We start from the raw sequence: 25,689 nt of genomic DNA, 5'->3' as shown, positions 1-25,689 counted from the left end.
GGGACATACAACAGTGGGCCTCAAACTTCTTTTGGTGATGAAAGCCTTTTCTTATTAAGAAATCAATTGTGGCCAGCCCTGTGGCTGAGTGGTTGAGATCTCACCCTCTGCTTCAGCGGTGCAGGGTTTCACTGGTTCCGATCCTGGGTGCAGACCTAGCACTGCTCATCAAGTCATGCTGAGGTGGCACCCCAGATAGCAGAGCTAGAAGGACCTACAACTGGAATATACAACTGTGTATGGGGGGCTTTGGGGACAGGAAGAAGAAACAAAAAAGAAATCTTAAATGGAATCTCAGTGAACAAAATAGATGAAAATGACTGGGCAAAGTGGAAGAGTGAGTCTGGGACCCACCTCTCAAATTCCATGCCCCTAGTGTCCACAGTACTTAGGAGCTCCTCTGGAAGCTGCTTGAAAATCCAGAGTGGTAGGAAGTAAGGAGCTGTCAGAGAGCCGGGAACGGTGGGTGAGCAGGTGTGCAGCTTCACAGGAAACTCATGCAGGGTGAACCCGGATAGGGAAAGAGCGGGGAAAGGAGAACAAAGGTGACTGTGAAGGAACTCAGGTGTGAGGTGTGGAGGGCTCGGCCTGGGAGTGGGAGTGCGGGGGGTAGAGGGAATGGCAAGGAGCTACTTCTCTGGCTTCTCTTGTCTTTATCAAAACTGATCCTTATATCTTCCCCTGCCCTGTGACTTTCATTTCTAGCACTGGTGCTCATAATCTCCTTTGGAAAACTGAGTGAGGCGTTTTCAACATGTTCCTAAGCTGCAGTCCTTATGCTGGGAATAAAGAAATGCTAGTAGATGAGCAGTGCCGACTGCTTAATTCTCAGGGTTCAACTCATAGGTGTTCCTTCTAGAAGCATACCTGTCTTTCCTCTTCCAGATGTAAGCTACCTTTTATGTATTTCTGACATTTATAGTTTCCTGCTTAGGAAGAAAGTGTGCTTTCCCAGGAGGTTATATTAAATTGAATTGATTGTCAGGCAGCATTGAAGAGTTAGAGCGAAAAAGAAAGCAGGCCATAGTCATCTCTCCAGCTCTTTATGTTCATGTGCAATTTTTTTTTCTGCTTCCAAATTAAGTATCTATTGGTCTTGTCCAGTTAACCCAGCTTCCCATCCTAAAACACTTGAGCTGATTTCAACAGACTGGTGAGGTTACAATGACACAGCTCCTAAGGGGGGAAACTGATGGACTCACCCATTCATCAACATCCATATTCTTCATTAACCAAGCTGAGCTGATTGAAATATCTTAGCAACCAATCCACGTTTGCCCATATTGGAGTAATTTGGTGAATGGAAAAATAACATTGGTCTATAATGAAAGACTAATAGGTGAGGCTCAGACAGTGAGTTACTAAATGGACAGATTTACTTTGTAGTTAAAACCCAGCTAAGGAAATCTACATACTAAAGAGTAGAAAAGGACAAAAAAACCCTGACCTTATTTGCTCTTCAAAGATCAAAATTCCCTTATGAAATTAAAAGGGGGGAAAAACACAAGTGGACCAAATATTTCTAAGTAAAGAGTCTGAAGCACAATTCTGATTCTGCTGTTTCTCTGCTCAAAAGCTGTCCATAGGGTAGATGCGGCCTCTCTGTGGCTTGGCTCAACCCCGCCTTGCCGGCACTGTCTTTACCTATTGCCTCCAGGTATCCCACAGACACTCCCGGTTTGCACGCAGAGCCCTAGGGTCCCACCTCTCTGTCTTTGCTCTTGCTGTTGTGAGCTGCTGCACTGTCTTTGCTGCCATCCTGCTGGAATCCTATGGAAGCTCCATGCCTAGTTTCTGTGTGACTCTTCCTTTTTGTGAAGACTTTCCTCCAGTGTCCCTGGAAGAGATGCCTTTCTTCCTTTAGAGGTTTGAACTGTGCTTATTGGACATTTCCCTTTTTAAAGTTATTTAGATGCATGACATGTAAACTTGATGCATGATTTGTAAATCTCTAAGATAGAGATTGATAAATTGCTAAATCATGAGGAAAACATGGCCCTTGGGATCAGGACGATCTAAGTTCACATTTTAGCTCCACCACCTACTATCTGGGCTTAAGCAAATTCTATCTCTGCTCTGTGCCTCTATGTCATCTGTTAAACGGGATCACATTAACTGCCTCCTGGGGTGATTGAGAGGATGTGAGAGATCAGAAATGTGAAGTCCAAACTTGACACCTGACTTCTACCAGATGCTTACTGAATGGACGTTAGTTTGCCTTTTGTATACTCCGCATTATTTAGTACAGTTCTCTGCAGTGTTAAGGTGCTCAGTAACATTTTCCAAATTGAATTAAATCGAACAAAGGATTAGACTGGGGACTTTGCAAGCAACATTAACTCTTTTCAGACCTCTTAGTACTACTTAGTGCATCTAAATAATAATTGAAAAACAGACCAGAAAGCAAAACATTATGTTTTACATTTTTTTTTGTAAGGCGGAGGCCCTTTTACTGGGGTGCAGGAGCCAAACAGAAAACATGATGAGGCCAAGTTCTCTCATATCCTACTGCCTCAGTCCTAGAGTCAGGGCTCTTTTCTGGAGAGAGACTTTGCTGGCTGATGAGTCTCTGACGGAGAAAGGATGACTGGCGCGTGCCGGACTCCTTGGTGGTTAGGGCTGGAAGACATGGAGAGCAGGCTCTGGTCTACGTGTAGGCTCTGGGGTGGTATCACCTCTTGCCTCAGTAGCCCTGGCTTCCTGGCATGGCTCAGATGATTAAGCAGTGCACTTCATAAAGCCCTAATAGAGCTTCTAGAAAGTGCCTGAGCTCAGACTGTAAAGCCCCAACCCTCAGCCAGAGGACAGCCTTCTTCAGAAGCGTCTGACGTTCTGTTGTTAGCTGCTTCCATACTGAGTCTTTAAAATCATAAATGCATACTTGGATAGATTTTCTGATTTAAAAAAAATACTACTTGTTCATCATAGACAACTGAAAAATACAGAAAAGCACAATGGCATACCTAAATTTAATGTAGTTTTTATTTTAAAAAAGGAGTGTGTACTCTAAATGATGTTTTGTAGACTATATTTGTAGCTAAACAATTTATTGTGCTCATTTTCCTATGTCAATAAATTTTCTTCTACAACATCAAGTTAATAGCTGCCCAGTATTCCATCACATAGAGGTTCCAAGTTTTACTTATCAAATTCTCTAGAACTGGAAATTTTTAATAATGCTGAAATAGATATGTTTTTGTATACATGGTTTCACATATTCTTTTTGGGTAAATTCTTAGAAAAAGGATTGCTAGATAGAGGGTATAGACGTTGCCAAATTGCAACATTTGTACCAATTTTCACTCTTCTATTGACAGATTATTTCCAATTTTGTTACTATTGTAAGTTATACTGTGAAAGCATCCTTGAACATGATTTTTTTTTTTTTTTGCAGCTCTATTGTTTTCTTTGGTAAAATCCTTAGAAATATAATTGCAGTATCAAGGATATAAACATTTTTGAAGCTTTTCACCCATATTGCCAAATTTTCTTCCAGAAAGGTTGTTCACTCTCCTGACCTCACTCTCAGGGCAAGTTGATGCTTGCCAGTACTTAACTTATCATTAAAAAAAAAACACCTCTGCTAGTGAGACAGTCCAAGAACAGTAGTTTAGTATTTTGATTTGTATTTCGTTGATTGTTAATGAGGTTGAACATAATTTTATGTGTTTGTTTTCAGCCTTAAGATTTATTACTATAGTAGCTCAGCTTTACAAGTAGTTTTAAAAAAATATTAGAATTAGGTTAAAAAATTTCTATTTTGGCTGAATTAATTACCTTTGATACCATTAATCAAGAACTATTTACTGAGTTCTGACTAGCTCCAGGACCCTGTGATGGCCAGAGAGAGGATGGCGCAGGTGAGTTCCCGTCTCTAAGAAATTAACCTACTGGAGAGAAAATATAGATACATACAAATAGATCATTTAAAATGGGAAATTGTATATTTTACTTATTTAATATTTATAATGTCTAAAAGAATATTTGATAATACAAAAGGATCTGAGACTATTAGCAACAAATATCATAGACCCAATAAAACCATTTAGACAGAGATTAAAGAGTGGAATTTACCTTGAGCTTAAAAACAAAAAAAGAAGTTGCGAATTACAATGCTTAAAACTTAACTCTGAGCTTCTTAGCAGCCAGAGGGAAATGAGAAGGGTCATGTAGCTGTCATCAGCTGATGAAAGGATGTGTGCATGTTTGTTATCTTTCTAGTACTCTACTAGCAGAATTCTCACATAGGTCTTTCTATAAGGAGCATCGAATGACATAATGAATGGCGTCTTTGATAGAATTTTATTGAAAATTCAGTCTCTGCATGACCATTTCTTATAGTAACAACAAGAAAAAGGAAAATATAGAGTTACATTGTCGTCCTTGGTATTTCTGAGAGAAGTTAGATGTATGCCTTTCCAATAATCTGATTTAGTACAAGAGTAGAGCCTTGAGAATCTAGAGTCAGAATGACTAGCAACAATCTTTGGCCAACCCATTTCAAAGTCAGTTTTTGCAATTGCTATTTTGACAGGCACTGTACCAATGATTAAAGATAAATAAAGGTGACAAAAATATGAGATTGCTAATGCCCACCAACCCAAAGGATAGGTATCTAGTTATTGATCAAAATTAGTTTTTTGTGTTTCATTTATTTATTTATTCGTTCAACAAATGTTAAATAAGTCTAAGGTACCGAGCTAGGAACTGCTCTACAGGAGATCATAATTTGGGAACAGACAAACAAATAGCTAAAACATAATATATAATATGTAATAAAACATATATATATGTAAACGTATATAATATACACTATAACAAAACATACAATAGTGATAAACTTTAAGTGCAAGGGAGCACAGAAGTAAAAGTAAACTTGTATATCTCTGTATATGATGTCAGAAAAGGCTTCTGAGAGAGAGTGACATTTAATCTAAGTTTGCAAAGCTGATTAGGAGTTTATCTGATAGCAAAGGTAAGAAATGCCTTTTAGGCAAAGGGCACAACATTTGTAAAGGCACAGATGGATAAAAATACAAGGCATATTGGAAAAAGATAAGAGACTATTGAGATTAGGGTATAGGATATCAGGGGATGGGCAATGTAGGATTTGCCAGGCCAGGTTTGGTGGGCTATATCCTCCAGACCTGTGTTGTTCAATATGGTAGCCACACATTATATGAGGCTATTTATGTTTAAACTAATTAGAATTAAACATAATTAAAAATTCATTGCACTGGTCATGTTTCAAGTACTCAATAGGCACAAGTGGACAGCGGCAACCATACTGGAGAGCACAGATATAGAAATTTCCATCATTGCGGAAAATTCTTTTGCATAGCACTACTATAGACAATGGAGTGCCTTGAAAGACTGTTAAACAGTGGAATGATGTGACCAGATCAGTGTCTTAGAAATAAATTGAATTGGAAAAGGAAGTGAAGGTCAAGTTGAGAGAAGATGAGCTGACAATGCTAACGGAGAAATGGGTCCAGTCTGAGACATTTGGAAGGTAGAAACAACATGATCAATTATAAGGATGGGGAGCAAGTAGTTAAAAGTATCAGTGATATCTTGTGGCTGGGTGGGGAGTGATAAGCGAGACCACTCATTTGAACAGGGAATAGAGGAGGGAGTCCGTGCAAAGAAATGAGAAGTTCAGCATCGGACATGTTGCAACTGAGGCACCTACGGAATATCCATGTGAACAGGCAGTTTAATACTTACAAGAGACATGGGAGTCTTCACAGTATGTCTGTTGACTGTATAAAATGGTAACAGCTAACAGGGATACAGAACTTACAGTGCCAGGTACTGTTCCAAGTGCTTTGCGTGGAGTTTAGCTCCTATAATCTTCCCATAACTACATGAGGTAGGATTTGTTATTATTAACCCCATTTTATAGGACAAAGAAATTGAGGCACAAAGAGGTTACATAATTTATTGTCCAAGCTCACACTAGTGAGTGGTAGATTGAGATGTGAACTCAGATAAGTTGCTTAACCAAAAATTTGTACACAAAGGATGGTGCAACAGGCTACAAAAGGCAGGTGGATTTGAATATTTATGGGAGAAATCCCATGAAATTCTGAAAATTAAATCACATTTAATTGCATAATAAAAGTAACTTTTACTTTATGTTTTTAATTAAAGATTGGCACCTGAGCTAACACCTGTTGCCAATCTTTTTCTTTCTTTTCTTCTTCTTTCCCCCCAAAGTATACAACAATATACAAAGTTGTACGTTGTAGTTGTGGTCCTTCTGGTTGTGCTATGTGGGATGCTGCCTCAGCATGGCCTGATGAGCGGTACCATGTCCGTGCCCAGGATCCAACTGGCGAAACCCTGGGCCACCGAGGCGGAGCACACAAACTTAACCACTCGGCTATGGGGCCAGTCCCAGTAATTTTTACTTTTAAAATTAAAAATAAAGTATAATAATTTGGAGCTGATTAGAAAATTTAGAACCCTTGATTGCTGCTTATGTAGTATTGTTTGACGCCAGGGGAGTCCATGTGTTTGCCAAGGAAGAATGTGAGGATGGGGAGGAAAGAGGGCCCAGAACAGAACCCTGGAGAACACTGATATTCAAGAGGCGATTGAAGGTAGAGGGATCGACAAATGAGACCAAGAACCAGGAGAGAGCGACAAGCCAGAAGCCAAAGAAAGAAAACATCCATTGAAGAGGAAATGGTCAGTGGGAAGAGTTCAAATATAATAAAGCCTGAAAGAGTTTCCAGTTTTAGCAGGAGTTTATTGTTAGCCTTTGTCAGAACAGTTCCCATGGTACAGAGGGTGCTGGAGACAGAAGGTAGTAGAGTGAGAAATGCATGAGAAGTGAAGAATATTGACAAGTCTTCCAGAAATTTTGTTGTGAGGAGAAGGATGGAATTAGAGGCATAATAATCTTAAACATTAATGTGTAGGTAGAAAAGGGCCACTTTATCTCTCTGATGAAATGGTGGGCCACTGGAATTCCTGTAGACTAGTCTACAGCTTTTCTCAAAAAACAGCTTCGTAGTAGCTCAAACGCTTGAACAGGGACTTCATTGAAACCATGGAGTCTTGAAACTTAAGGAAGGTTCAGGCAATATATAATTACTATACATTAACATTTATGCTTTAACTTGTGAGAAGTGACAAGGAGGATCATGATGTATCAATTTGGCACTTTCCTGAGGTAGGAATTTTAACTGCGTGCATGTGGAGGCTGCTGAGAAGGTGGCCATCATGTGGCTGGTTCATGAACCTGAGACACAGCCTTTCCTACCCCTGTGTCCTGTGAAGTCTTTAAAGGCTTTGTTTCTTTGTGAAAAAGTGACCATCAAACGAGAGACAAAACTCGAAAAGGCATTTTTCTTGCAGTGTATAGGTGATGTCCAGACACATGTGTGTCTAGATGCAAATGGGATTTAGGAGACAGCCATTTACCTGAACTTTTCATGATTCATGCCTCTTGGCCATTGTGAGAATGTTTCTCCCATGGATGTCAGAGGCCCCTGGACCAGATAAGTAGGGAGACCGTGCGTCTTTGGTTGCCTGGGTTATTCCTGATTGACCCTTGTGAACTGGCATAGTATTTAGTAGTGTTTTCTTTCACTTTCAAAATAGTCCTAGTGTGTAGGATAAATTATAAGGTCATGATACATATGAATAATACTACAATGAATTCAATCAGATTATGGAGAAGGAGATGGGGGTAGACAGAGGGTATCGGGGAAGACTTTGTAGGTGCAGCCTTGAAGAGTAGACAGGTGTTCAACAGGGCCAAGAAGGGAGGGAAGGCATCCTGACTGGGACATGGTAAAAGCACAGAAGTGTAGAAAACAGATACCTTGAATTCTCCCTCAAACTACACTCCTGTAAAAACCAACCAAACCGAAAGAAGTTGAAATGCAAAGCAGAATGCAACCAATATCCTCTATAAGACCTACTGCTTTATTTTCAGCTGTCCAGTTCTGATCATTTTTAAGGTGTTTTTATTAAGTTGTTTTTGGTAGAGAACACTACTGGGCAGTTACATTGCATTATGATGGTACCAAAAACAACTTCTTCCACCCATTCTTAGATTCCAATCATTTTAGAAGTTATAGGAATTATAGCTCCCCTATGTAGCTAAAGAGGGTTTGGATAAAGGAGATAAACTTAGTTTAAACTACAGAGTGTTTGAAGGTTTCCTCTTCATTGTAATCATAAGAATTATACTTAATATTTGTGTAACAGGTATTCACATCTTGTTGGGAAAACAACTCCCTTCACATAAGGTGAAAAAAATACTGAAAATATTTCATTATGTCAGTTGTTTATTCTTTCTAAAATCCCAACAGTATCATTTTCCTCAAAATTAATCCTGATTATCAGTAAATGTTCTTTACTTACTTGATTCCCAGCTGCTTGGCACTACTTTTTTTTTGTATTTGTGTATGTGAGGGTTTAGATACACTAATGAATTCTGAACCTTTTTGGTGAAGGATATTTGCAAGACCACTGTCAGAAATCCTATTAGTGCAGAATATCTGATGATATCTCAGTGCATGAAAAGTCATTACAACAAATATGATTATATGTGAGAAATTGCTTCTAGACCTGTAACACGATGAAGGCCTAAAAATCTTGCGCTAAGGTAACAGTGGAATAAAAATAGGCCCAATTCCATCATTTCTATAATGTCTGACATTCTTCTGATTTCCGTGGTACATTGATATTGTTTACTCATATAAGAGAACATTAGAGAAACAGCTGATAGCCTACACATAGGTCGATTCTATTTGGGATGGCAGTGTACCTTACCTAAAAAAACTGCATTTCCTGGATTCCCTTGCAAGTGAAAGGAGGAACCATGTGACCTCATTCTGGACAACGAGATCTAAGTGAAAGTCACCTGGTGAGGCATCTAGGGAAAGCTGTTGTTTTCTTGTTAATGGAGGCACACTCAGCCAGCAAACATTTTTGCTCTTTGCCTTTCTCTTTCTTCCTACCTGGACTGTAGATGTGACGATAGAGATGGTGCTGCCATCTTGGACCATGAAGCCACAAGCACGAAGACACAGAAAGAATGGCTGAGTGGAAAGATAAGAATCTTATGGCACTATAGATTTCTGTGCCGACTCTGAAATGCATTCCAGTGGAATTTTTGTTGCACTAGATAAATAACCTATTCTTATTCAAGCCCCTATTTACTAAGTGTTGTGTTATGAACAGCCGGACTTATTTGTAACTGATAAATTCCTGATTGATAAACCAAGGAATGACACAATTTTAGTAACATTTTGTCCCTGTAATTCCTTCCTCCTTTGAGAAACAGTCTCAGTATCTGAAGGCATTTGTGAGGATTAAATGAATTAGCATAAATGAGGTGTTTGGAATAGTGACTGATATTCAGTACATGTTGGCTACCAATAGAGTAAGTGGGTACAAATTTCAAGGAAAACCTCATTTCCTTCTCAGTATTTTAATCTAGGAGAAATTAGGTGAAGTAAATTTTAGACTTGTTAGAATGTTTCTCTTGGTAGTAGCAGATAACTTGCTTCTAATTATAACAATGATTTTATACCCAGTGTGTTCAACAATTGATTTAAGATGACCCACAGAAGAAAACACGCAAGAAAACAATAGAATAAAAATAAAAACATGTGTTAGGGGAAATTAATATTAAAATAGGAAGTAAAGAGGGTGAAAAAAATAGAGTACAGATCCGAACACTATTCGGCCCAGTAACACAGCAGTGGATAAGTTATAAATTTAGCCCAGAGGTTCCTGGTGACCAAAATGAAAAAGGAATATCATTCAATAGCACAAATTCAATAGATGCTTATTAAATGTCTTTTAGGTGCCAGGCACTGTGTAAGGTTCTAAGGGTAATGGTCAGAAAAGCAGATATATTCTCTGTCCTATGGAGCTCATAGTCAACAGGGAGAAAAAAACATGAATTAGATAATCACACACACCTGATTTTCAATGTGGGGAAGAAAAAAATGTGTGTTCTTTAGGGAAAGCAAAGCTTTTCTTAGCACTTCTCTCTAGATAAACTTCCTCATGCGGAGAACTTCCAACCCAGGCCTTGGTGGTCAAGCGTGATCATGAAGCTATAACTCTCTAATTCCAACTTGGTTCCAGTGGAGACACTTCTTTCTTCTCTGCTACCAGGTTCCTGTTTTTTTGGTTGGGAAGAGGGATACAAAAATACAGCCATCAGCTTTTCCCTAACTGGAGATCTGTTCTAATTATTTCACAAAATGCTATAATTTCAGACATTCTTATCCATTATATTAAACCCTGGGAGAAAATAAAACTACTAAAAAAACTTTTTACATTGCAGGTTTCATTGACCTGGAGTGAAACAAATCTCTTTGGTCTTGCTCAAATTTATTTTTTATAAGCCTTTTGGTAAAGTTTCTGAAAAATACATTCTGTTAAGAAATAAATGCTTTCTCAGCCAGGGAGGTATGCCATTCCCTGAGTTAAGACGAAATGGAACTTAATCTACCTTGTTTATCTGGCAGTAGCAAGAGCGAAGTATTACACATATTTTCTAGATAACACAAGTTGACTCCTTCCAGTACCAAGACTTCAAATTTGAGAAAGAAACATGTCTAAAATGCCTTCCTGAGTGATGCAAAAATCATAATTATAAATGTCTGTTTTGATACCAGATAATAATGCAGTTCTGACTTTGAGTTGCTGTTCTTCTCTTAAGGTCAGCTAACTTTCCTTCTCCCACTGCTCTTGTGTCTACCTCTGTTACCCCTTTATAGTTTGCTGCCACTTCTAACTTGCTTACGACTGTGACAATCATATTTCCTAGAATTGTGTCTCAAATAAGATCCAACAAGCTCTGAGTGAAAGCCCAGGCTTTGTGACAAGCTGTTTTCCTCTGAAGTTTCTAAGACGCCACTTATTTATTTCTAAATTTAAGATTATCTTCTAGAAAGATGGAATTTCTACAAGTCTTATCTCCAGTTGATAGACTTACAGTGCATCTTAAGGAATATATTTGAGAGTCAGTGTAAAGAGCTGGTTTCGCTTCACATGATGTGTGTGAGTCTTGGCTCCTTGTGTCCAACCTTGGTGAGTAAACCTCTGTGAGTACAGAATATGCAAGTGTGTTGGTGGGAGCTGTATACAGCACAAGATCATAGATAATAAACCAAACTGGAAATATTTATGGAGCACTGGTTGTGTGTAGGGTTCATTGTTGGTCCTGTGATCTGGGGTAATCTTTGTCATTAAGTAGGACCTATATAGCTTTATGAGGTTTTGAATGAAAAGAAAACAGCCGTTAAGACTCAAAACAGCATGGGGGCACATACTTTGCACATGTACATAAACTGAAAAGAGGAAAAGAAGCTCAACATGGCCCTTGTCCAAGAGGGACATGCAAAGTCGTGAAGCAATTCATATTTCTTAACTAAGCAAATGAAAAAATGAAGTAATTATTAACTCCAAGAAAGACAAAAAATTACACAAGAATGTAATTAATCATAGTATGCCATGTGGCTTAGCAGCAAACAGTATTTACTTAATCATAATAAATAAAATACTCAAAATGGATTAACCTCCATATTATGATATAACTAATCGGGAGGATGAGGGAGGTAAAGGATAAGGGAGAGAGCTAAAATCTCCCTCCACCGTAATAAGAAGTCAATAGATAATGTCTTTAATTTGATGAATTAAGAGGTAACAGTATGTTTACATTATGTAAAAATCTGGGGTAAATTAGAGAACAAAAACCACTAAAAGAGATGTCGTTGCATTGGGGTGAGATGGGAAAGGAAAAGAACTGCTCTTCTAAGCAATAAACATTTTAGACTATTTGACTTTTGAACTTGGATAAATTTTTAAGCTAAAAAGTTAATTAAAAATTACTTTTTGGACAGAACAAAAAAAGGGATTGAAGAGCAAAAGATCAAGAGAGAATGATTCCTTGGGAGCGGCAGTTGACAAAGCAAATTACAGAATATACTCAATGAAAGTCAGATGAAACACAGGAGATAAAAGGCTTGGGACCAAGAGGTCCCAGCGAGGCATTCAGAGGAGAAAGGCTGCAACCAGGAAGTCCACACACTCACAGCTGCTTCCAGGCCCCGGTGCTCACCCAATAACAAAGCCACTTCTGTCTGGGAAAACCACAGCAAGGCAAGGCAGGGAGCAAAAAGCCTTTAATTGGGGTGGCGAATGAGCAGCCCTGTGAACTCCAAATGCCTCCAGCAGGCTGGGGCATGCTTTTCCTTTCCTCCCTTCTTTGCCTGTCAATTGATGGCCTCGCTTTCCAGGGCTTCTCAACAGGCATGTGTGGTCTTTCGGCTTCCCTCTGCTCTGGGTCCTGAGCTGTCTTTCTGCCTCTTTATTGTTCCATCCAGAGTACCCATGTTCTCACCTCACTCTCCTCTCCATCAAAATTCTTCCATCTGGGTTCCGTTTTCTCAAAAGCAGCTAGGTGACTGGCCAACCAATCTCACAATCCCATAATAAAACTAATGGTATCAAAAGGTTGATAACAGCCTAATACGTTAACCCCCTCTACTAACATTTCCAATTTAAGAGTGGCTTTGGAGAGCTTCAACTCAGCAATTATTTACCTGGGCAGGTTGAGCAGTCAGCATCCAGGGAAGAGGGACTGGGGGTGAACACCTCCTGGTTTTCCTGAAATTGATCCATGTAAGAACCACCTGTACAAAAGACCAGCTTCGATGCCCCCAGTTAATGTTTTTTGGGATTGATCCTACCCCACCTTATATTATCTCTCTCAGCATTTTGAGAAGTCAGTCTATTCTGTACTATTTTGTGCTGCTGGTCCATTACCTCCTTGAGGGCTGGCATCCTGTTGTCAAATGACAGGATATCTTTATTATACTTTACTATCTATACATATCCTCATCAACTCATTTCTGAGGCCTTGACTAAAATGGAAGCAGAGACTCTTGGCTAAGAAACTTGTTCCAGTCATGAGACAAAGGGCTGATACGAAATGAAGATATCAGTCTTTAGCCTGTATGAAAGAGAGCTGAGAGACATGAAGAAGACCTCCCCTGGAACGGTCTAAGAAGGAGGCAGCCCAAGAAGACCAAGAACTGTGATGCTCAGCAAGAGTTTAAGCCCCTGGCAGCAAGGATTTCCTCCAATGTGGAGATCACACTGTGTTTCTTGGAGGTCAGGAACCCACATGGAACTCTGGGGACTCAGTCATTTTAAAACATTATTCTTTGCTTTGACGGTCCGAGCCGGGCTCATAAGAGGGGTAAAGTATTGGGAAATGACCCATTATGTCTGTAAGCCTCAAAATTTCATTACATACACAGAGCAGAGTTGTTATGATACTGTAGACAAAATTCATCTAGATTATTTTTTGACCTGTGTTTTGTTTTGCCTTGTGATTTCAAAATGCCAGAAATGGTGAAGGCTCAGCTCCTTAGACAGGCCAGGTATACAAATAGTTAGATTATTTACCTGCAAGGAAGAGCTTAGGTGAATTAGAAATAGCTAAGAATGGCAGTTATAGAAACTGTTTTTATTAAAGTAAAACTCAAAATTATTATATTTTAAAATATAAAGGCATGAAACATGCTCTCTTTTTATATAAAGTACCGAAAAACAAAAAGAAAAAAATAAAAATGCCCATGTTAAATGGTGAAATTTAAAAGGTTAAAGAAAACACCTTGTTAAATATTGTTGGACCTTTATATTTAAAGATACATTTATAATACACATATGTATTATATATATGCATACACATTTTAAACTATAAATAAGATCATACAGTGTGTATTGTTATAGAATTAGCTCTTTTACTTAGCACGTTTACAGCCATCTTTCCATGCCAATAAATAATTATTTACTTTATTATTTCTAAAGTGTGAAGAGCATTCTGTTGCATAGATGTGACAAAATTTAACCAAATCTGTACTATTGGATATTTGTGTTGTTCATAGTTTTTCATTATTGTAAGCATTTCATCATTTTACATTATTGAAATTTTTAGTTTTTATTATTATGCCAAATATTATGCTCATTATTTTTTCATTTCTATTCAAAGTCACCAAGAAACTTTTAGCTCTTGTTGGCAGGAGAGGCATAGGTCCAAAGAACTAAAAATCAAGGAGCACCTGGGTTTAAGCTGGAAGAAAGTGACCTGAAGTTGCAAGGACTTGGGCATCCTATCAATAGAAGAATAAGCCATTCAGTATTTAACACAAATAAAATGATTTTTTTACTAATTTAGCAAAGGAAAAGATCCTTACATTTTTGAAAACCATCTTTATTTTCCCCCCACAGTTTTTAAAGAAGATATAAGCAATGCTGAATGTTCTAAAAATAGAAAGCACAGGTGAGTGGGTAAATGTTTTCTCATTCCTGTCCATTTCTACTGTGAAAGCCTCAACACTGTGTCTATTATTTCAGTTACCTCCTAGTCCTCAACAAGTGGCAGCTTCCAGGGAAGCAAGCAAGATCCATGGGAAAAAGTTGAATGCCTTTAAAACTGAACTTGAAATCCAAGTTTATTGAGAAAGACAAACAACAACAAACATGAATGAGCTGTTCTCAAACTGGAGACCGCCCATGAAGCTCTACAATGTGCCGTCCAACGTGACTATTGAGCACTTGAAATGTGTCTAGGGTGACTGGGAACTGAATTTTTCATTTTATTTAATTTTAATTAATTTAAATTTAAAACTGGAGCAGTATAAAGTGTTTTCCTATAATATAACTCTATTGTTTTGTTAGGGGTACGTTTCACTTGAACTATTGCATCACATCAGGTACTGTATTGTAGTGCATATGTTGGACACACGTGTCTTTCCTAGTGTTACACATAAACAAATAATCAATTAGTTGGTATCAATAGATTGATTCAGTTCAAATTATTTTTTTCTATGCATTGGTATAGCACAATAATGTGTTTGTTTGAATATTGTGTGCAGATAGCATGAGTTACAATGATACTCATAAATTGAAGTGTTCATTATTTTAATTTTTAATATAACTAAATTATTTTTCTAGTTAAATATAAGCATGAATGAATTTTAAATTTAAAATGATAGATCAGAGGGCAGACCCCATGGACAAGTGGTTGAGTTCACACACACCGTTTCAGCAGCCTAGGGTTTCACTGGTTTGGATCCTGGGTGCAGACACGGCACCACTCATCAAGCCATGCTGAGGTGGCGTCCCACATAGCACAACCAGATGGACCTACAAATAGAATACACAACTATGTACTGGGGTGCTTTGGGGGGAAGAAGAAGTTAAAAAAAAGATTGGCAGCAGATGTTAGTTCAGGTGCCAATCTTTAAAAAGAAAAAGATACATGAATGGATAAAGAAGATATGGTATATAAAATGGAATATTACTCAGCCATAAAAAAAGAATGAAATCTTGCCATTTATGACAACATAGATGGACCCAGAGGGTATTATGCTAAGTGAGATAAGTCAGACAGAAAAGACAAATACCATATGATTTCACTTATACATGGAATCTAAAAAACAAAACAAACAAGCTAACAAGACAAAACAGAAACAGACTCATAGATCCAGGAAAAAACTGGTGGTTACCAGAGGGGAAGGAGTTGAGGGGGTGGGCAAAACAGGTGAAGGGGATTAAAGGGTACAGACTTCCAGTTATAAAATAAGTCAGTCATGGGGATACAGTGTATAGCATAGGGAATATAGTCAATAATGTTGTAATAACTTTGTATGGTGACAGATGGTGAGTAGACTTATTGTGACAATCATTTTGTAATGTTTATAAATATTGAATCACTATGATGTACACTTGAAATAGGATATTGTATGTCAATTATACTTTAATAAAAAATTACAAAACAAAAATAAATAAATAAAACGAAGGCATACTACTGATGAAGAATTGAGTGGAGATGCAGAAGTATAAAACAGTAAAGAAAAAATGAGACTGGAGGAAATTATGTTGCATATTTCACAGTGAATGGCATTGCAATTTGCTGTGGTGGAACAAAGTGAAAAAGCCTCTTTTTGTGTAAAAGAATATTTTTTAAAATAATAAAGTGGCAATATTAAGAGACATTTTCAGCAAATACATATGAATTTGATAAAATGTTTCCTCTTAACAATCAAAAAAGTTGATGAGAGGAGTCACATGAAATCAGAATTTAATGTCCAATACATTATTTTTAAATGATTTTAAGGGGATCTGAGCTATAACTTTGGCCAGCTATAAAACTGCTTGCATTGTTGCACACATACAAACACATGAACACACACACACACACTATTAATTAATTAATTTATTTTTGGTGAGGAAGATTGGCCCTGAGCTAACATCTCTACTAATCTTCCTCTGTTTTGTATGTGGGACGCTGTCACAGAATGGCTTGATGAGTGGTGTGTAGGTCCAAACTCATGAACCCTGGGTTGCTGAAGTGGAGCACATGAACTTAACCACTACGCCACCAGTCAGGACCTCACACACTATTTAGATGGAGAGATGGTAAAAGAAATTATTATTTCAGTTATGGAAATTTTGATAGAAAATTATAAGAGAAAGTAAAAAGATAGTTTGCAAAAAGTGAAAGATCTTCAATTAAGCCACTAAGCAATTGTCCGAACATGACCTTTCTAACAATATAAAAGTTTAATTGATTCAAAATTTGAAATATTGCAAGTATTTTTCTTCAGCTTTAGATACCATGCACCATGATGATATTGCCCAATTAATATTTCAGCTACGTTTTGCCTCAAAAGGCTTCCATATTTGTGAAGTGTTGTCAATTTGTGACCTAAAATTAAACTCACAATTACATATTTTTTGTGTCTTTTACATCTGTCGAAGGACAGTTTCCAATAGATTTGCAAAAAATTCTTTCTTCTTGTAGTGGAGGGTGCTCCAACTGTGTCAGGTCAAAAATCCAAATTTGTTGGAAACTGATGTTTCCCTTATATGATATACATGATGTATATTGAAAATATTTGCACTCAGTTTGCTAAGGCAGACTCTATGAAAGTGTTACGGATATAGTTGTTAAAATATATATGTACAAATGCTGTTAATCATCAGGAGTTTATGAAACTGTTGAAAGAAATAGAAGACAATGAATTTAATGATCTTGTGTTCTTTGCCAACACTCCTAGGTTGAGTTGTGGAAGAGCTTTGCAGATTACTGTATTGTAACCCCTATTTTCTTGGAACAAAAGGAATGTTGGCCAAATATTCAATTATCAAAGATAAAAATGGCAGTGTGATTTACATTTTCTCACTTATATTATACCGCCTATGAATGAACTAAATTTGAAGCTCCAAGGAGAGAGAAAAGTTATTTGTGACCTAGCTAGACAGACAGAACTATTTATATTGAAATGGAAACTTTCCATAATACAAATTAATAATAATGATTTCACACATTTTTTATAACATGAATCAATATGCAGAGTATTTTCATGAAAATTGGCTGCCAACAGTACAAGGAAAATTTGAACGCTGTTGATATTGACAAATTTAGAGTTGTATTTAACTTTATTAAATAGTTTTTTGAATTTTGTGTTAATAATCCTTAGTGGACATAGGAGAGAGTGAATTTATTTAACTTGGACAGATGTAGTTTTGAAATTGATAGGCTTTTGCTTCAAAGTCAAGTCAAATCTTCTTTAAAGTTTTATCAATGTGAATGTAAATATTATTAAAGGAAATTGATTTTTGGATAATTGATTCAATTGTTGGAAAACTAAGTATGTTTGTAACAACTTGGGTATAGAAATCTATTTTTTTAACTGTAAATTTTATGAAATCTAAATCAAAGTATTTCTGCGTATATGCATTATGATATTCTGTAAATATAAAATCTACCCTGGATGTTGAAGACTTAGTATGAATAAAAGAATGTAAAATATCTCAATACGTTTTTGTGTCCATTACATGTTGAAATTATAACATTTTGGACATATTGGGTTAAATAAAATATATTAAAATTAATTTCACCTATTTCTTTTTTACCCTTTTTAACGTGGTAACAGCAAATTTAAAATTACATATGTTGTTTGCATTATATTTCTGTTGCACAGCACTTGCCCCAAAGTCTCCGTGTTATGGATTTTGTCAAATAGTTCCCAAGTCCCAAAGGTATCAGTTCTAATTCTATATAGCATCACCCAAATCAATGTCAATTGTCATATAATGCCAAGTTGTTTGTAAGTCGCTGCCCCACTCATATCCTCCCGCAGTGTGAACTGGAGCATCTGTTTGTGAGGTGCTTAGTTGGAGTTCAAGGTCCAGTCTGTGCCCTTGGAGCTGAATTTCCTTGAACTTCGCCTGTCCGTGGAGGAACTGCAGCTGTGGCCCTGGACTGGTTATAACTGACTTCCATCAACCGAGGGAAACCCCGACTGGGAGGGCAACCAGAAATCCAGTCCTTTAGGATTATGTCAGTCAGTATTGCTATGCTCACCTGTGCCTGAAAACAAATGAGATCATAATGCCAAAGTCTTTGTGAGATAAGACAACAGCTGGAATCATTGTGTAAGTTCCTGAAAGAGGACCGAGACCAGCCAGAATCAATACATTCCTGAGCCTGATTAAGGAGAGATTGCCCCAGAGAGAAAAATAATCTGGAAGTCTCTCCCTATGTCTGCTAGCCACATTTTCCATACTGTCTTCATGTCTGGATTTGGCCGGATTCAGGGTATTTGTGGTAATGATATCTTGTGGTTTAAAAGAGCAATTACTGGACTTAAGTCAGAGGATCTGGGTGAGAGGTCTCATATTATTGTTGACTGAATAAATGACTTTGGGTAGATTACATAGTCTCCCAGTTTTCCCTTCTGGATTAGATCAGATGATCTATAAGATACGTTCTGGAACCAAGATTTTGTGTTTCTAAATTATTCTGGCAGTAGCTGAGACAATGAAGCCCAAACTGTGTAAAACTCACTTAAAATCTTAATTCCATTTTGAGAATGGGAATGGAAAGCTACCATTTTCCTTCTTCTTCATCAGAAGAGGATGAGTGTGGAAGAATACACTCGTGCAATTTTCTATTTACAGAGAGTCACTATTACATTGTTTTACAAGAGCTGCTTGATATTTTCCCTTATCAAAAATAAAGTAGCAAGAAGGAAGATTTAGGAATGCAGCTGTGTTTCTAATCTTGCTCTTCATTTATAAGTGTGGGACCCTAAAAATGAAAGACTGTATATATAATAGCATTATGGAAAAAATGACCAAGGAATCATTTCTTTTTCTCACTCATTTGATAAAGCCTTCAAATGTTAGTCTGAATTAACTTTTAGTGGTAGAAGTAGAAACTAAGTCTCCAGAGTAGATAATTTTTATGCTAATTTCCTGCACTTCAGTGTACACAGTTATTACAGGGCATGTGAATGATCCATTCACTGAATGAAGAAAAATTATTCCAAATGATTATTGATGAGTTAATCAAGACAGCCATGTCAACTTTCTTTATCCATTAGTGGTAACATCTACAGCATTTCACAATCATAATAATAAAAGAGCCAAATGCTAATGGGCGAGGTAATCAGACCTTAATGAAGAACAATGAAAAATCTGCTTTTTAAAATAGTTTACAGTTTTCATAATCACTGAAGTGGTCAGTTAGTCCCAAGATTCTTCATATTTCATAATGTGTTTGCAATTTTTTCTTCATCTCAAAGATAGTTGGGTTTTCCTAATGTAAGAAAGGGTGGAAATAAACAGAGAGGGATTCCTCTGTTTAAATGAATACATATTTAAAAAACTATTCATATTGCAGTGGTGACAAAACATGGGAACCTCTATCCATTTAAAAACTCACAATTATACTTTTATGCTTTTTCTCCTATCTTTATCCTTTCACTCAAATTGGGTAATTATACGAATATAAGCTCAGGTAAGCTTAGACTTGCAACTGTATTATAATTGTTTATTTTATACATGGTTTAAATTTATATTGGTTTATTGGTTCTGATACCCTTATGTACTGCCGTAATGATCTGAGGACCTGCCACCCACAACCCACTTTTGAAAAAGACACTTTAAAGTGGTTCCTTATGAATATGTCACTGTATTTTATATCATATGACCTCATTACCCTGGCAGCATTAACAAAATATTCTAGGCAGTGGCTACTGACTCGAAGACACTCAGTTATCTGTAGTTGGCCTGTGACCCACAGATAGCTTGACACAAAAGCTCTGCCCCTAAAGACACACTATACTGAAGGTTGACTGGGCAACACAATCAGATTCTTTGGGCATCTGAATGTGAGAGATACCAAGAGATATAGGAGACAGTAGAGTGGTACAGAGAAACAGCAGTGCACAGAATCCATGAGTAGAAGTCCTCAGTAAGCAGAAGCCATGAGGTGGCCATGGAGTGGGGAGTCAGTAGCAAGCAGTTCTGCAGATCTTTGCAGTAAGCCATGAGTATGGCAGCATGGCTTTTCTGGTGGTACCACTCCGAGAGCTGCTGCTGAGTCAAGAGAGCTGTTATTGGATGATGAGATCTAGTGTTGCATCCTGAGGAACTTCTGGTTCTCTGTAGGGTTTGGTTATGCCAGTGGTTTTCAAAATATTGCCTGTGATTCCCTAGGGCTTCCAAGAAACTGTATAGGGGCTTCCATAAGGGAAGAGGGGGAAACCAAAAGGACGGAATATTCCCTCACCCCTAGCATTGGCCACAGTTGTGCTCTTTGCTGTGTTTTGCATTTTTTTCCACATAAAATTTCATGAGAAGGAAGGGTTCTACTGCCGTTAAAAGTTTAAAAATCATTGTCCTTTCAAGGTTTTGCGATTTGCATCTTAAAGGAAATCCACTTTAACTTTTGTTGAACATCATCTTAAAATATGAAACCAAACGGCCAGCCTGGTGGCATAGCGGTTAAGTTCTGGGCTCTGCTTTGGCAGCTGGGAGTTTGCTGGTTCGGATCCCAGGCAGGGACCATGCTGGGGCAGCGTCCCACATACAAAATAGAGGAAGAGGGCACAAATGTTAGTTCAGGGCTAATCTTCCTCAAAGGAAAAAAAAAGAATTCAGAATCTACAACGTTATGAAAAACTTTTAAAATTTTACACTTATCCTACCCACTTGATTCAAAGACAATTCAAACATTCAACTAAGTTTTTACAGAAACAATTCTCTTTTCTGCATTCACATTGTATTTATATGAGTTTATATAACGTCACTAAATTACATAAGTCAAGGAACAAATAGCACCAGCATAAATAGATTTGGAAACAAATGCAGTTGACTCTTGGTAAGCAGACAGCTTAATCGGAAGTGCATGCTGCAGGGTTGTCTATAGTTGCAAGTATCCAGCATGTCTTAGTCGTCAATCGAACTATCTGTTATTAACAAATATTATTTATGGAATGTGCTCCCCTTCAAGGCCTCAAGCTCTGTTTCTGACATGCTAAATTCCCATATATATTTTTTTTCTACTAAGCACAAAGCTATAACAGCCAACGAGTTGGACAGAAAGGCTTCTCCCCTGTGGTTCAGCCAGAATTATGTTTTATTATATTAAGAATACATCTTATGTAGTCTTGTATAGCCAAAGGTCAGATGTCATTGAAAGAATGAGAGAAAGCCAATCTGAGGTTGTAAAATCAATGGATTTTTAAAACAAAGAAATGCTGTTTTATTACTTTAAAGTGTACAAGATAGCCTGCATTAACCTGACAGTTTGGTTTCGAATGGAGAATCTCAATGATCTGATGGTCACATATCAACTGTTAGTATGTAAGCAGTTATTGGCATGTAAAGAAGCATGTCTTATACTTAACACTCAATAAAATTGAATGAATGAATTTTTGAAGTATGTGGGTGCTTTAGAGTGCTGAAAAGTTACTTTAAAATCTTCATCTCTGTAATACTTAACATGTTGATTTACTTACTAAATTATTAGATTTCTTAAAAAAGGTTTCCGAGGCTTCTCTCAGAGTTGTGGCATCTGGTGTTTTGTTTTCCTCGAGAGCACATTATGACGTATGGCGGAGTGATTAACAGCATGGACTCTGGGGTCAGAGTTCACATCTCAGTTCTACCACTTGTTTGAAATATTGGGCAAGTCACTTGACCTCAGTTTCCTCATCTGAAAATGGGAGTAATAACAATTTCCACCCCAAGGACTTCTTATGAGCTTTAAATATGATAAATAATATTTGTTAATGACAGATAGTTCGATTTAATGAAAACACTATCCTTTCTGTGTTGAATTGTCTTAATCTCAAAAATTGTTGACCATAGATGTGTGGATCTATTTCTAGATTTTCAATTGTATTCCACTGACCTAGGTGTCTATCTTTCTGTTAATACCACGTTATCTTGACTATTATATCTTTATAATAAGTCTTGAAATCAAGTAGTGTTAGTAATCCAACTTTGTTCTTCTTTTTCAAAATTGTTATGGCTATTCCAGATTCCTAGGATTTCCATATGGATTTTAGAATCAGCTGCTCAATTTCTAGAAAAACGCCTGCTGGGGTTTTGATTGTGCTTGCATTTAATTGATAGATCAGTTGTGGGAAAATTTATCTCAATGATATTGAGACTTCTGATGTATGAACAAGGTATATTTGTCTATTGTCTTCTTTAATTTCTCTCAGGGATGTATTGTAGTTTTAAAATGTACAGGTCTTACACATCGTTTATCAGACTTAACCCTAAATATATCATATTTTTGATGCTGTTGTAAATAGTATTGTTTTGTTAAATACAATGCCTGTTCATCACCAGTTTATAGAAATACAAATGGGTTTTGTAGATTCCTCTTGTATCCTATAACCTTGCAAAGTTTATTAGTTCCAGAAGTTCTTTTACAGATTTCATCAGATTTTCTACATACATGATTATGCCATTTGTGAATTAATAGTTTTACTCCTTCTTTTTCAATCTAGATGCTGTTTATTTCTTTTTATTTCCTTATCACTGATTAGAACTTCCAGTATAATGTTGAAAAGGAGTGAAGTGGGTGTTCTTGACTTGTGCCTTATTTTAGTGGGGAAGCATTCAGTCTTTCACCATTCAGTATGATGTTAGCTGCAGATTGTCGTAAATGCCCTTCATAAAATTGGGAAAGTTCCCTTCTATTCCTAGTTTGCTAAGAATTTTGTATTAGAAATGTATATTGATTTCTGCCAAATGCTTTTTCTGCATTTATTGTGATAATCATCTAGTTTTACTTTTATAGCGTTGATATGATGGATTACATAGATTGATTTTTGAATGTTAAACCAACCTTGCATTTCTGGCATAAACACCACTTGGTCACGATATGTTATCTTTTTTATATATCATTGTATTCAATTTGTTAAAATTGCATTTAGAATTTTTGCATCTATGTTCATGAAGGATATTGGTATGTAGTTTTCTTTTCTTCATGTTTTTGTCTGGTTTTGGTATCAGAGTAATTCTAGCTGTGTAGAATGAGTTAAGAAGTATTCCCCTCTCTTCAGTTTTCTGGTAGAGCTCATGTAGAGCTGGTTTTATTTCTTCCTTAAGTGTTTGATAGAATTCACCACCTGAGGCTGAAGTTTGCTTTGTGGGCAAGTTTTAAACTAGGAATTTAAATTTTTTTTTAAAGATTGGCACCTGAGCTAACAACCGTTGCCAGTCTTCTTTTTTCTTTTTGCTTTTTCTCCCCAAATCCCCCCAATACGTAGTTGTATATTTTAGTTGTGGGTCCTTCTAGTTGTGGTGTGTGGGATGCTGCCTCAACATGGCCTAATGAGCGGTGCCATGTCTGTGCCCAGGATCCGAACCCACGAAACCCTGGGCCACTGAAGTGGAGCGTGCGAATTTAACCACTTGGCCAAGAGGCCGGCCCTGAATTTAATCTTTAAATAGATTTAAGGATGTTCAGATTATCTTTCTTGACTAAGTTGTGGCAGTTTGTATCTTTCAAGGAATTTTTGCATTTTATCTAAGTTGTTGAATTTATAGGCATAAAGTTATTCATAATATTCACTTACTATCTTTTTAAAGAGCTAGAAAAAAGAAGAACAAATTGAACCTAAATTGTGCAGAAGGAAATAAAGATCAGAGTAGAAATAAATGAAGTAGAAAACCAAAAACCAGTGAAAGCTGATTCTTTGAGAAAATCAATAAAATTTATAAACCTCTTGTGAAAGCTGAGGTCTTTGATTTCAGACCTTTAAAAATTTCTAATATAGGCATTTTGTGTGATATATTTCCTCCTAAGTACTGTGTTAGCAGTAGCCCACAAATTATGTTGTGTTTTTCATTTGCATTTAATTCAAAATATTTTCTAACTTCCCTTTTGATTTCTTCTTTGACTCATGAGATATTTGAAGTGAGTTTAGTAGTTTTCAAATATTTGAGAATTTCTCAGAGATCTTTCTGTTATTAATTTCTAATTTAATTCCATTATGGTAAAGAACATACTTTCTATACTAAAGTCCTTCATAATTTATTGAGCCTTGTTTTATGGCCCAAATATGGTCTACCTTGGTAAGCGTTTCATGTACACTTGGTAAGAATGTATGTTCTTCCGTACCATTGAGTGTTCTATAAATGTCAATTATGTCAAGTTGGTTGATAATGTTATCAAGTCTTGTCTAGAGGTCTAGAGGTCCATGAAATTTTTCCATAAAGGCCTTGATAGTAAATATTTTCAGTTTTGTGGGCAGTACATACTCTGTCACAACTACTCAAATCTGCAGTTGTAGCAGGACAATATATAAATGGGTGTGGCTGTATTTGGCCCACGAAGAGGTGGATTTGGACCAAAGGTCGTAGTTTGCTGACCCCTGTTCTATATTCTTACTGATTTCCAGTCTACCTGTACTATTAGTTATTGAGAGATGAGAGTTGTAGTTCCCAACCGCAACTCTAAATTTATCTATTTCTCCTGTCAGTTCCGTCAGTTTTTGCTTCATATGATTTGAAATTCTGTTCTTAGGTGCATAAATGTTTAGGATTGTTATATCCTCTTGTTGGCTTCACCCCTTTATAATTATGAAATACCTTCTCTTTCCCTGGCAATATCCTTTACTCTGAAATCTACTTTGTCTGATACAAATACAGCTACTACAGCTCGTGCGAGCATGGTATGTCTTTTCCCACACTTCCTCAGAGTAGCCTTTCCTCTGGTCAAGCTCGTTTCCTACTCTGCCATGAGGTGAACCACCTGTGCCTGCCTGGAGCTAGGCCTGAGGTTGTCCAGCTCCACCAGTGCCTGGTTGGGTAAGTCTGATTTACTCAGGCATGAATTAGGAAACCACTGTGGCTGCACATTTAATTCACAACACCCAGACTAGCTTTTATCCATAATAAAACAGATAGACTTCTATTTCCATCCACTCAAAATTTGGGAGGAGAAGAGGGAGGTGCTTTAATTGGTTGGCTAAAACTCCGGCAGGCAAGTGGTGTATTGCCTGGGTAGTGGCTTTCACTGTCTCATAAAGCACCGCCTCATAAAGCACTGATTCTGAACACTGTATTTGCACCTCAGGTTGTTTAGCAAGGAGAGCATCTTAATGCTGCTCATTTGGCTGTCGCAAAAATGTAAAAATGCTGCTTTTTATTAGCAAGTTGTTTTGCAACAGACTTTCTTACGTTTTGTTGAGTAAGATGAGCAGCACCTCCCTATCCCCATGTTACACTCCATCCCTGGTCTCACTCTGTCTCCGACTCTCACCACACTCCAGCCTCACGTAGAGATCTAGGAAGGATGCGCAGGACAATAACAGAGTGAGGCTCTGG

The sequence above is a fragment of the Equus caballus genome, chromosome 1, assembly GCF_041296265.1.
Source record: "Equus caballus isolate H_3958 breed thoroughbred chromosome 1, TB-T2T, whole genome shotgun sequence".
NCBI lineage: Eukaryota > Metazoa > Chordata > Mammalia > Perissodactyla > Equidae > Equus > Equus caballus.
This window is presented reverse-complemented; position numbering follows the sequence as displayed.